This window comes from Monodelphis domestica, chromosome 2, assembly GCF_027887165.1.
Source record: "Monodelphis domestica isolate mMonDom1 chromosome 2, mMonDom1.pri, whole genome shotgun sequence".
Classification (NCBI taxonomy): Eukaryota; Metazoa; Chordata; class Mammalia; order Didelphimorphia; family Didelphidae; genus Monodelphis; species Monodelphis domestica.
The window spans coordinates 261,839,052-261,849,795 of NC_077228.1; the positions used below are offsets into that span (position 1 = coordinate 261,839,052).

The 10,744-nt window shown below is 40.4% G+C and overlaps 4 non-coding genes across 4 annotated transcripts; all 4 read right to left on the minus strand.

Annotated features, from left to right (window-relative positions):
- Positions 1–4,232: 4,232 nt before the first annotated feature.
- On the minus strand, positions 4,233–4,339 carry TRNAL-CAA (transfer RNA leucine (anticodon CAA)). The gene is made up of 2 exons: positions 4,302–4,339; positions 4,233–4,278 (listed from the first exon to the last, which is right to left on the minus strand). It is a non-coding gene; the product is annotated as a tRNA-Leu (tRNA).
- A 3,271-nt stretch (positions 4,340–7,610) lies between these two features.
- On the minus strand, positions 7,611–7,683 carry TRNAV-CAC (transfer RNA valine (anticodon CAC)). The gene has a single exon. It is a non-coding gene; the product is annotated as a tRNA-Val (tRNA).
- Positions 7,684–8,092: 409 nt separating this feature from the next.
- TRNAK-CUU (transfer RNA lysine (anticodon CUU)) lies at positions 8,093–8,165 on the minus strand. Its single transcript has one exon. It is a non-coding gene; the product is annotated as a tRNA-Lys (tRNA).
- Positions 8,166–8,946: 781 nt separating this feature from the next.
- TRNAA-UGC (transfer RNA alanine (anticodon UGC)) lies at positions 8,947–9,018 on the minus strand. The gene has a single exon. It is a non-coding gene; the product is annotated as a tRNA-Ala (tRNA).
- Between the last annotated feature and the right edge of the window lie 1,726 nt (positions 9,019–10,744).

The window sequence follows — 10,744 nt, forward strand, 5'->3', positions numbered from 1 at the left end:
TCTTTCTTTCTTTCTTTCTTCCTTCCTTCCTTCCTTCCTTCCTTCCTTCCTTCCTTCCTTCCTTCCTTCCTTCCTTCCTTCCTTCCTTCCTTCCTTCCTTCCTTCCTTCCTTCCTTCCTTCCTTCCTTCCTTCCTTCCTTCCTTCCTTCCTTCCTTCCTTCCTTTCTTTCTTTCTTTCTTTCTTTCTTTCTTTCTTTCTTTCTTTCTTTCTTTCTTTCTTTCTTTCTTTCTTTCTTTCTTTCTTTCTTTCTTTCTTTCTTTCTTTCTTTCTTTCTTTCTTTCTATCTCTCATATTTCTAGCTTAAATTTCTATCATAGGGATTTGTGCTTGAGTCAAACTACTTTTATTCTCCTGTGTGTAATCCCTAGATCCTATGCGTAAACCCTGCTTAATCTTAAATAGTTTGTTTAAGACTAGACTTGCCTTATGCAGTAATTGTTTGGCTTTGTTTCTGCTTTCATTCATGGCCCCAGCTACCTGGATGCTATGTTGTAAGCTCAGACCCGCAGCTGGGACACCTAGGTGAGTGAAGGCCCTGTTTTGACTTTGTATTCTGTTATGAGACCAGCCTGTTTTGTGTTTTGCCTTCTGTCTGCTCTGACTCCTTTCCACCTGGGATTTCCATAGGATTCTAGAAGCTTTTTTTGTGTAGTCTTGAACTGGTTGAAAGATTTTATAGCTGATTTTTTTCTGTCACTGTTCTTATATATATTTTACTCCTTTACTGGGATGTGTGTGTGTGTGTGTGTGTGTGTGTGTGTGAATTGAGACTTCTCTAGATCTTAACATGCAGTTGGTGTAGCCTTATAATCTCATTGTATTACACTTGATTCTTTCCCATTCATCTCTGTCTTTAATTTGTTAAGTATTTATTATAGCTAGCATTTCACATTAAAAAATTCACATAAAATAGAGATAGAATGTAACAATGTACCAAATTAAATGTAATCTGGTATCAAATATTTGATACAATCGAGGTAGTAAAACATCAAAAAAAGGATTGCTTTATTGGTTGGAGTTACTAGGAAGATTTTTATAAAGTCCATGTGGCTTGTAACTATGATTATCTGGTTTCTTCATGGAAATAAGAAAATGTTCTCCAAGCACCTTAGCAGCATTCCCTCTAGCAAGGGGACCAAGAATTGAATTCAAGACAACTAAAGTTTGGTGTTGTCATATCCAAAGTTTCAGGGAAAAGGTCTTAAACAAAACTTAGGTATAGTTTATATCTAGAGTCTCTCCAAAAAGAGATAAAAGAGATGGTCTCTTTTAGAAATCAGTTAAAAGACAGATATTTATGTCCTCTACCATAAAAAAGGTATAAAATGTAAAAACATTATAAGCAGACATCGACAGATACTTAAAACAAGAAAGAGTAATATTATACTCTACTGGGAAGTAGAGTAGACCATCCAGGACCCATAATGGAGAGGTTCACAAAGGTCACTTTTAAAAATTAGTTACATATATATGTATTTAAAGCTGGAAAATCTGATTCTTTGTGACATGGGAATTTATAAAATTTCTGCCATTTCCTTACCTTTTCCAGGCCTCAGTTTCTTCATCTTTAGAACAAGAAATGTTAAACTCTAGGTCCACAGCCTACAAATAGCCTGTAAAACTCCTGTATATTGTGGAAACCAAATTAAAAACACAATTGGGGAATGTTTAACAAAATAAATTAAAATGTAATACAACATAGATAATGTTAATTTGTAGTTTCCTAAGTCAATATGTGAACCCAAGGAATCAATTTCTATTACAGGTATGACAGCATTGGGATGATTTTTAAGGTTAATTTTAAATTCAGTACTCTGACTCTATGATTGTCTCTAATCCTAAGGATTTCAGATGATGGGAAACTTGCTAACCTTTGATTAACAGGTTATAATGGGGGGAAAGGGCAACTTCTATAGTATAGTAGTTATTATATTTGCTTCAGATGCTAAAGATTTTTAATTTGGTAGAAACAAGTTTTACTTAGATTTATTTAGATCAGCTCTTGGCTCCAACTAAGTTGCTATCATTCCTTCTCTCTACTTTCTCCTGTTGGTTGTATAACAGGAGTAAACAAGGAACTCTATCTAGATCCACTGATTAGGACACCTGGCTTGTTACTTGTGGGCTCTGGTTTTATAGGGATAGTACTGTGTTGTGGCTCAGTATAAGAGGTGTACATTATTAGCAGGGCCTTGCTAGTCTCTATGTCTCCTTGCCATGAAGAGTTGTATCAAAATTAATCAGTCTGATCCAAGACCTTAATAAGACTCTATAAATCCTGTATTCATCTCTTTTGAGCCCTGCTTAGTTTTGATGGCATGTGTACATATGCTTCTTTAGAAAAAAAAAATTAGTACCTATAATATTCTTTGTGTTTCAGACTGAGGTCTTACAGAAATAATTTTTACTGAATTTATATCCAGACATTTCTGGCTTGAGACATCCGAGCTGATATAATCCCTCATGCCTTCAGACATGATTCTTTGCCCAAAGATAATTTTAAATAATATTTGTAGAGATCTTGAAGAAGGAAAAGTTCTATTATATGTCAAAATATAATTTGGGGGGGGGGGTTAATATTTCTGAAGTCAACACTCAGTTCCTTTCTAGACCACTCTCCTTCGACAGAAAAGACTTACTTCTTGTAAGTAATCCCTTATCCCCCAATAGAGAAGAAGACACTGACCCTTGGTGGGCTGTGGTCAGCCAAACACTTCAAGTGTGTTGGAAGGCAGAGATAAGTTTGATTTTCATCCTTACTCTATTTCAAAGGAAAGTCTTAGCTTTTGTCCTAAGAGGGAAAAGATTTTAGACTAGAGCATTAGAATTTCTTAATTTCTAGAGGAACTAAAATATGCTTCCACAATGTCAAGTCCCTGGATGATTCTCCTATAATGTGTGTTGCAAAGGCAGGAGATTTTAAGAAGCTTACACAGCTTTGTTCACAAAAATGTGCACAATGAAGAGTAATGAAGTGATCAGGCTGGAGTCAATATTAAAAGTCATCTTAATCTTTATATCTCTATTATATAACACAGTGTCTGGCACATAAATAGGTACTTAATAAATGTTTATTGACTGACTGACTAATGAATATTTTAATAATATTTTAAGTCTTAAAAGGAACTTTCTCCTTTCAACCTCAACTTTTTGAGATGGAAGCAGTAGTATCTCATCTCTTATATAATATTATCCCATTTTACTGATGAAGAAATTAAAGTTCCCCTCAAGAGGGTTCACAACACACTAAGAAGGGGAAAATGCTTCTACCCCCCTCTTCCAACAAATTTAAATCAACAAACTTTTATTAATAGTCTAGTATGTTTGAGGCATTTTACTAAGAGCTGAAGATAACATAAAAATGAAAAATGTCAGGGCAGCCCTGGGAGATGCATGCTGGACTTCAGGAGAGAACACTAAACCCGAATCTCCCTTATGCTATTTACTGTTTGGAAGACTTTGGGCAAGTCCAGGGCTTAGCACGAGTCCTAGGCACATAGTAGTAGTCTGAGTAGTAATGAGTCTCCAGGACTCATTTCTTATTGGCAAATGGAAGGAGCTGGACTAAATGGCATATAAATGTTTTAAATCTATGAGCCAGTCGTCTAGTCATCACTTACAATTGATGAAGACATCACTCTCAACTTCCTCTAGGAGATATTCCTGAATTAATGTATTTCACAATGGAGTCTATGCAAGTTAAATCCTTTTAAATATGTGTCCAGCACTATCTTGCCAAGCGACTTCCAGAATGAAGAAATTGGTCACTGCAGATTAACTAATACGAATACTAATAATAGCTAGCAAAAGTCTCTTTTAAGGTTTGCAAAGTGCTTTGCACATAGATATCTATACCGACAGAAAAGATGGTACATTATTAGGTCTTAGTAGGAAGATTTATCTGAAAATACTATTTGTCATATGGGATGGGGAAGGGGAGAGCTACTGGAGGAAACTATAATGCTATGAAAAACAAGAGACATCAATAAAATCCTTAAAAAAATTTTTTTTAAGGTTTTTGGAGTGGATCCAGTTCATGTTGATAGTTCCTTAAAATGATGGAAGGATTTCAAACGAAAAAGAAGCTCGTACCATTCAGGACAGACAGGTTTGAGTGAAAAGTAAGAAAAAATTAAACTCTCTCCTAAAAAATTATGTTATAAACGGTTAAAAAAAATTAGGCTAAAATTGTTTCCCATAAACGTAAATTTGGGTGGGGAAAAAAAAGATGTGTCAGAAGTGGGATTTGAACCCACGCCTCCATACGGAGACCAGAACACCCAGATGGGAAGGATAGAACCTTGAGTCTGGCGCCTTAGACCACTCGGCCATCCTGACACTACGGCTAGTTGGCGCTCTTAAAACCTATTCAACTAATACAGAGTCAGGCTTGCCTTTGATTGGTGAAAGACTCGGGAGGGGCGTTAAGAAAGTGAGATGAGAAATCTGGCATCATTATGAGAAGAGACTAAATGTCACAGCGACCCCTACAAAGCAGGAAGTCTTCGGCGTGACAAGACATAAAAAAAAAAATAGTATATGACCTCTGGATTGGACGTGGGGAGGTTGGCGAGGCAAAATGAGGAGAGCAATTAGCCGCCTGGGGATCCAACGGGATTAAAAAAAATAAAATAAAGTATGATGATATGGAGGGTAAAGCTAGAAGATCAAGATATGACAAAAAAGTAAAATCCTCAAAATGTCCATAGCAATATCTCCGTGTAGTTAGCAGTTCGCACATTAGACTTGAGAGCTCCCTTAGGGCAGGGACGGTCTTTCCCCCCCTTCTTATAATGTGTCCTCTGCCTTTAGTACAGTCTCTGACATATAGTAGGAGTACAGTTAACGCTTTTTGACTGCATAGGTAAAGCTTGAAGATGAATGGCTGAAGGACCTACACTGGCCTTCCGATAGATAAACGGACCCTGGCCGCCGCACACCTATGCAGACAGATGTTCCTACATAGACGTCAAACCCCAGTTGGGGAGCTGGAGGGATTCTTTTGGTTTTCCCAAAGGAAAAAAGAGAAACATGGGAGAGAAACACTGCAAAGAAAATAAACTGTCACTAAAGTGATAACATTGTGTAATGTTTAGTCACGACACCATTTCAGGTCCTCTAAGGAAGATCCCACAGCTGGTCAGGACAGGAATCGAAGGGGTTAACCGCAAAGACAGAGATTGACAGGAAAGACATCCTATCTGGAGGGAATCTGGAGAGCAGAAGTCATCGCCCTCGAGCTGACTCCAGACAGGAAGCGGTGTGTACGACGCCCGCTTTCTAACCTTTGGTATTCTGGCTGGTGTCCTGCGACTGACTAAGGCCTAGAAACCTAAGAGGTTCAGGTTCCGGGGGTGAGAACCCGCCCGAGAGAGACAGAGATCTACCAAAGCTGGGGAGCACAGTTGCCACAGAAGGGAGAATTAAGCTGAAACTCCTCTCAAGCCGCCACCCCATCTCTGATTTCTGGTGTTTTGCCCTCTCTTTTCTTCCCAGACACTTGCACGCCCTTTCAAAACTCATCTGTTTTGTTTTTTTTTCCCCCTTCTACCTAATTATTTTTCCTTTTACCTTTTCCAAAAAGCCAGTATTAAGATAAAACCATAGTTGACAGGATGTTCTTAAAAAAATCTTCAATGGTTTAAAAACTGTACAAAGGCTTTTGGGACACACTGCATTTCATTTGTTCAAAGGCAGATGAAAGGGAGACCAGGTACACAGAAACTAGATACTTTATTGACACATATCATTATAGCTCCCTAAAAGAAAAAGCAGGAAAAAAAAATTAATCCCTCTACTGTCCTAGATTTAGGATGAGTCAGCTGTTTTCGGAGTGGGAGATTTAGTAAATAGGCTGGTTGTTGTTCTTTAAAAAGGACCAAAACGATATCACAATATTGGGGTCAATGTACAATGTGTCTGTCTGTGACTCATCAGATCAATAAGAGCTTGGAAGGCTCTAACCGAGGTTGAGCTTAAGTAGAGAAGAAAAAGAGTAAACCTAATCTATGGTAGTGGCCTTAGGCAGTTTTCCTTCTCTTTGTCCCTCTTGCTGAGTAAAGAATTCTTTCTTTCCTAGAGTAGAAAGATAGGTAGTAACTAAAATCAAGCCTGTTGGAAGGAATAATGAGAAGACAAGACTTATTGGAAAAGACAGGTGCTCAGAAAGGCTGAAAGCAAAAGGAGAAGGGGACCAAAGAGGATGGGATAGATAGATAATGCTATGGAAGCAATGAATAGGAACTTGGGTAGACTTTTGGAGATAGTGGAAGATAAAAGGGCTGGTATGTTTTGGTCTTTGTAGTCCTGAAGAATTAGACACAATTCAACAACATCCCCCTCCCCCCATTTTTACATCATTTGCATGTTGTTCCTCCCATTAAATTCCAAGCTCCTTGAGAATAGGAACTGTATTTGTACTGGGCAATTATAACTTAAATGTTGATTGTTTCCATTTCATGTGGCCATAAGGATCATGGATTTAGAATTAGAATCTAGAAAAGACCTCAGAGATCATTTGGTCTATCCTACTTTTTTTTTTTTTAAGATGTGGAACTGAACCCCAGAGAAATGAGATAGATGACTTTCCAAAGGCAACACAATAAGCATGTGATAAGAGCTAGAGAAACGCGGAGCCTTTTTCTCTTTCCATTGCACTATGTTGCATATAACATATGAAGGGAGAGGAGGAAGGGAATTTTGCTGCAGGGTATTGAAATTTAGAGGCCACTAAAAATAACACAACTCTCCTGTTGTGTTTCTCCTACCCTTAGTGGGTGCCAGGTGAACTCTTAACCCAACTTTCTTTCACAATCTATGGTTGTCAAGGTTATATACATCAAGGCATTTCCCTTTTGGTAGCTGCATCTTTTATCCTCATTCCTCCAGTAGCATAGTAGGTTTTCCACTGTATGTCACTTACCTCCTGGGTTGCATCCTAAACATGCCCTGCAAAAATTCCTGGTTAAGGCAATGTTCCTCTTTGAGGGTTAATGGTGACTTAGAACAAATCTTAGTTCTCAACAATCCCCACAGGATTGAGTGTGGAGGGGAGAAGAAAAAGAGGCTGAATTTTTTTCATTTTCCAAGCAGTTATTGTGAAAGGAACGGAGTTCATAAATGATATGGAAAACCTTAAGTGGATAGGGAGGGAGAAATGGGATAATAACATTACATAAATGGTGATATAATTCATTAAAAATCGTGGCCTTTTAAGTGATAATTCTGAAACGTGTTTTTGTTTTTGTTTTCCAGAATTCCTAGAGGAAATAATTGACTTTTTAAGGTTCAGGAAGTTGAAAATAGTGGAGTGTGGAGAGAAAAACATAGGATTTTGAAACGAGGTTTTCTCTGAAATGAGCAGATCTTGGAAAGGATAGAAAATTAAAATACAAAAAGGGTTAATATAAAATGATGATATAATTACTGTGTAAAATAATGATTAAGTGAATGAGCACAATGCCAATTGGGAAAGTAAGTCTAATTTTGGGATGACGCATTGGATTAGAATTGCAAATACTGGTAATTGAACAAGTGGAGTTTGTATCCTGACACGATGGAGTGAGAAAAGCAGGAGAGCTACGCAGTGACTGAGAAAACCAGGTTTTGCTGTTTCCGCCCGGTTTCGAACCGGGGACCTTTCGCGTGTGAGGCGAACGTGATAACCACTACACTACGGAAACCAGCTGTGGCAGCCCTTTCCCAGAACTATTAATAATGAGGAGGAAGATGGACCTGGCACTAGACTGTACCCAAGAGTTAGACAACAAACTATAGAATCTTGAAGATGACACCTTTGCATGAGTAGAACAGTGTGTGTCGACCTGCAAGTCACTTAATATTTACCGAGTTTCCGTTATTTGAAAAGTAGCTATGCCCCAAACAAGGAAAAACCCTAGGCAAATTATGGTATCAACTGGAGCGCAAAGAGAGGGGAAGGGACTCGCCTTCATTCTGTGGAAATCAACAAAGTTTGAAGAGATGCAGGAGTATCTACATCATACTTACATCTTGTAGGGAAGTTTAAAGGGCACTTTCCCCCCTATAAAATACAAACATGTATTTTATATACAGGAATGGAAAAAAAGTAAGCGCCCAACGTGGGGCTCGAACCCACGACCCTGAGATTAAGAGTCTCATGCTCTACCGACTGAGCTAGCCGGGCAGCCGAACACAGGAGTTGCCAATTCCTTTTTTCAAAAATTATCAAGTTTTCTCAAACTTCCTTCGATTGTTTCCTTTTCTCTTTCAAGTGAACAAAAATGCTAGCTAGGGAAACATGCCCCTTCTGGAGCCGGAACTCCCTGCCAATTGTGAAACAGCCCCCTTAGTATCTTGCCTTCATTAAGAACAATTCTTAATAATTACTTATGCTCGTCCTGCTGTCTCCTTAGACCCAGTCTTTCCCTTCTATTTTTCTCCTCTCTGTACGACGGTCTCCTCTAGTCCTCTGGCTTCAAGGTGAGGCCACAAAATCAATTCACATCATGTCAGAGCAACCAGTGAGCTCCTTACGTCCCCTTCAGGAGGTAGCCACGACCGCAGTGGATGACGGACCACAGCCCCTTCCAGACGCGGCCCCACGCCCAACGAAATTCATCTTAGGCCGACCACAAAGACGCAGGCGCAGAGTAGGGTGGGAAGGGGGAGGGGGAGCGAAACACTCGTGGAGTGAAAGGTTAAACTCGGGGGCGGGGCTTCGCGCAAACAAAGCTGCTTCGCGCTAGTAAGTACCAGGCAGATCCTGTGAGGGCCCTCTGCTGGAAACTAAGTCGCTGAAGATGCAACTGTGTCGGAATAATGGGGAAATAGTAAGCATTCAGCTGCAATATGAGAGTTCTTGATCTGCTTTCCTGCATTCTTTAACGATAATGTACTTTTATATCTATGTTGGGTAGATTATTTTATACAATTAGAAAGGAAAAGAAAGAAAAAAAAACCTTGCGTGGAGATGCCGGGGATCGAACCCGGGGCCTCATACATGCAAAGCATGCGCTCTACCACTGAGCTACATCCCCTCGCTGAGGAAGTTCTGCTTTGCATTGCCTACTTGATGAATCAGAGCATAATTGCCTATTCTAGTCAAAGTTACTGGTAACAATTAAATTAAGAAATGAGAGAAAATGGATGTGGGATGATAACCTCAGGCCTTGAAAATGGCAATTTAACTACATATTGCTTTCCCCCCATAGAATGGAGAAACATAAATCTTCCTATGCAATAACCCTCCATGAAAATGATGTCATTCTACATGTGTAATTACTCCCTTATTAACTCTTTCAAGGTCTTTTGCAGCAGCTCTCCCACCTCCCACTTATGTTTTACAGTATTACCTATCCCTTATGTACAAGGTGGTGATAATATTCTCTGCTCAGAACCTTTAAATGCCTGAAATGAAATCCAACCTCCTTAGCATAATGTAGGATCACCCTCCCATTTCTTCCTCTTTCAAACTACTCTAATCCCTATAATCTAAAATTACTATAAATATGACTGTGGTCTGGTGGCATAATGGTTTTTTCCAATACCTTAAAGCCCAGAGGGAACTCTTCCCATAGTACCTATTGAATGCTACCTGCCCTCCAAGACCTACCATTGCTTACAAAGGCTTCCTTAGTCCAACCATAGTCATTACTGATTTTCCCTAATACACTACAGTCTTTCCTCCACTGATCTTTCTAACCTTGAAGATGAATTATATTCCTTCAGTCCTTCCTCTCCCCAAGTAGTCCCCTCTCTTCCTTGAACCCAGGCACCAGTTTCAATCCTGCAGCATCTGGCCTCTAATGAAAAAGAGGAGAATATTTAAACTCTTTTCTCAATGTTTGCTGCTTTAAATGTCCCAAATGGTGCCTGAACACGTCCTTCCCCCACCTCCAATTAGTGAAAGATTAGATTGTGGGGTGTATGGGGTGTTCAGGGTGGGGTAGTATCTCTGGTATGGAGGGCTTGTTGTGCCCTCCTAGGGCAGCTCTCCAGCCTCTGACCCCCACCTGACACCCAGCTCTCACTTGTGGCTCCCAGTAGCTGCTAGCTTTGCGGCAGTGGCCACAACCCGGGCAACGGCTTCGACAGGCCGGCTAAACCTTGTGAGGGTAGCCATCAGGTCATTGACCCCTGGTGAACCAGGGCTTTGCTCACCCAGCATGTGAAGACTGCTTCGTAGTAACAGGCGGAAGAAACCAATAAGAAGGTTCAACGGCTGAGATGGTGACTCAGCAAAGCACTGTGGAGTGCTCAGGGCGTGTTGGAGCACAAAAGACAACATGGCCATCCAATGCAGCTGAGGAAGTCTCCAGGTGTCACGACTTTTCGTGCCACTGGGCCCAGGCTTCCAACGCTGAGAGAGTGGGACTGTCTCTGTGCATTGACTTTTCCACTTAAATCTCCTTCACACACAAGTATCTTTGTGCACACTCATCTATTCTAACCCTGTCCACCCTCTTCAAGACCTGCGGCAATGGGGGAGTGGCGACACAACAGGTGGAGGTGACCACTGGCAGTTGTAGTCATGATCCTACACATAGGTGGCCCACGGAGCAGTGGTCGCTTGGCCCTGTAGGGCAGCATCCTGGGCGACTGAGCAGCCCTCTCTAGGACAGCACTGCTCACCCTACTCAAGGGAGGGGACTAGAAAAGGTTGCCTGCCCTACAAACACTGCCTGCCCTACAAACACTCGGTCAACACACCGTGGCTGGCAGGTCATCCCTTTAAGCGGTCGAAAACAAAGAAAACATAATACA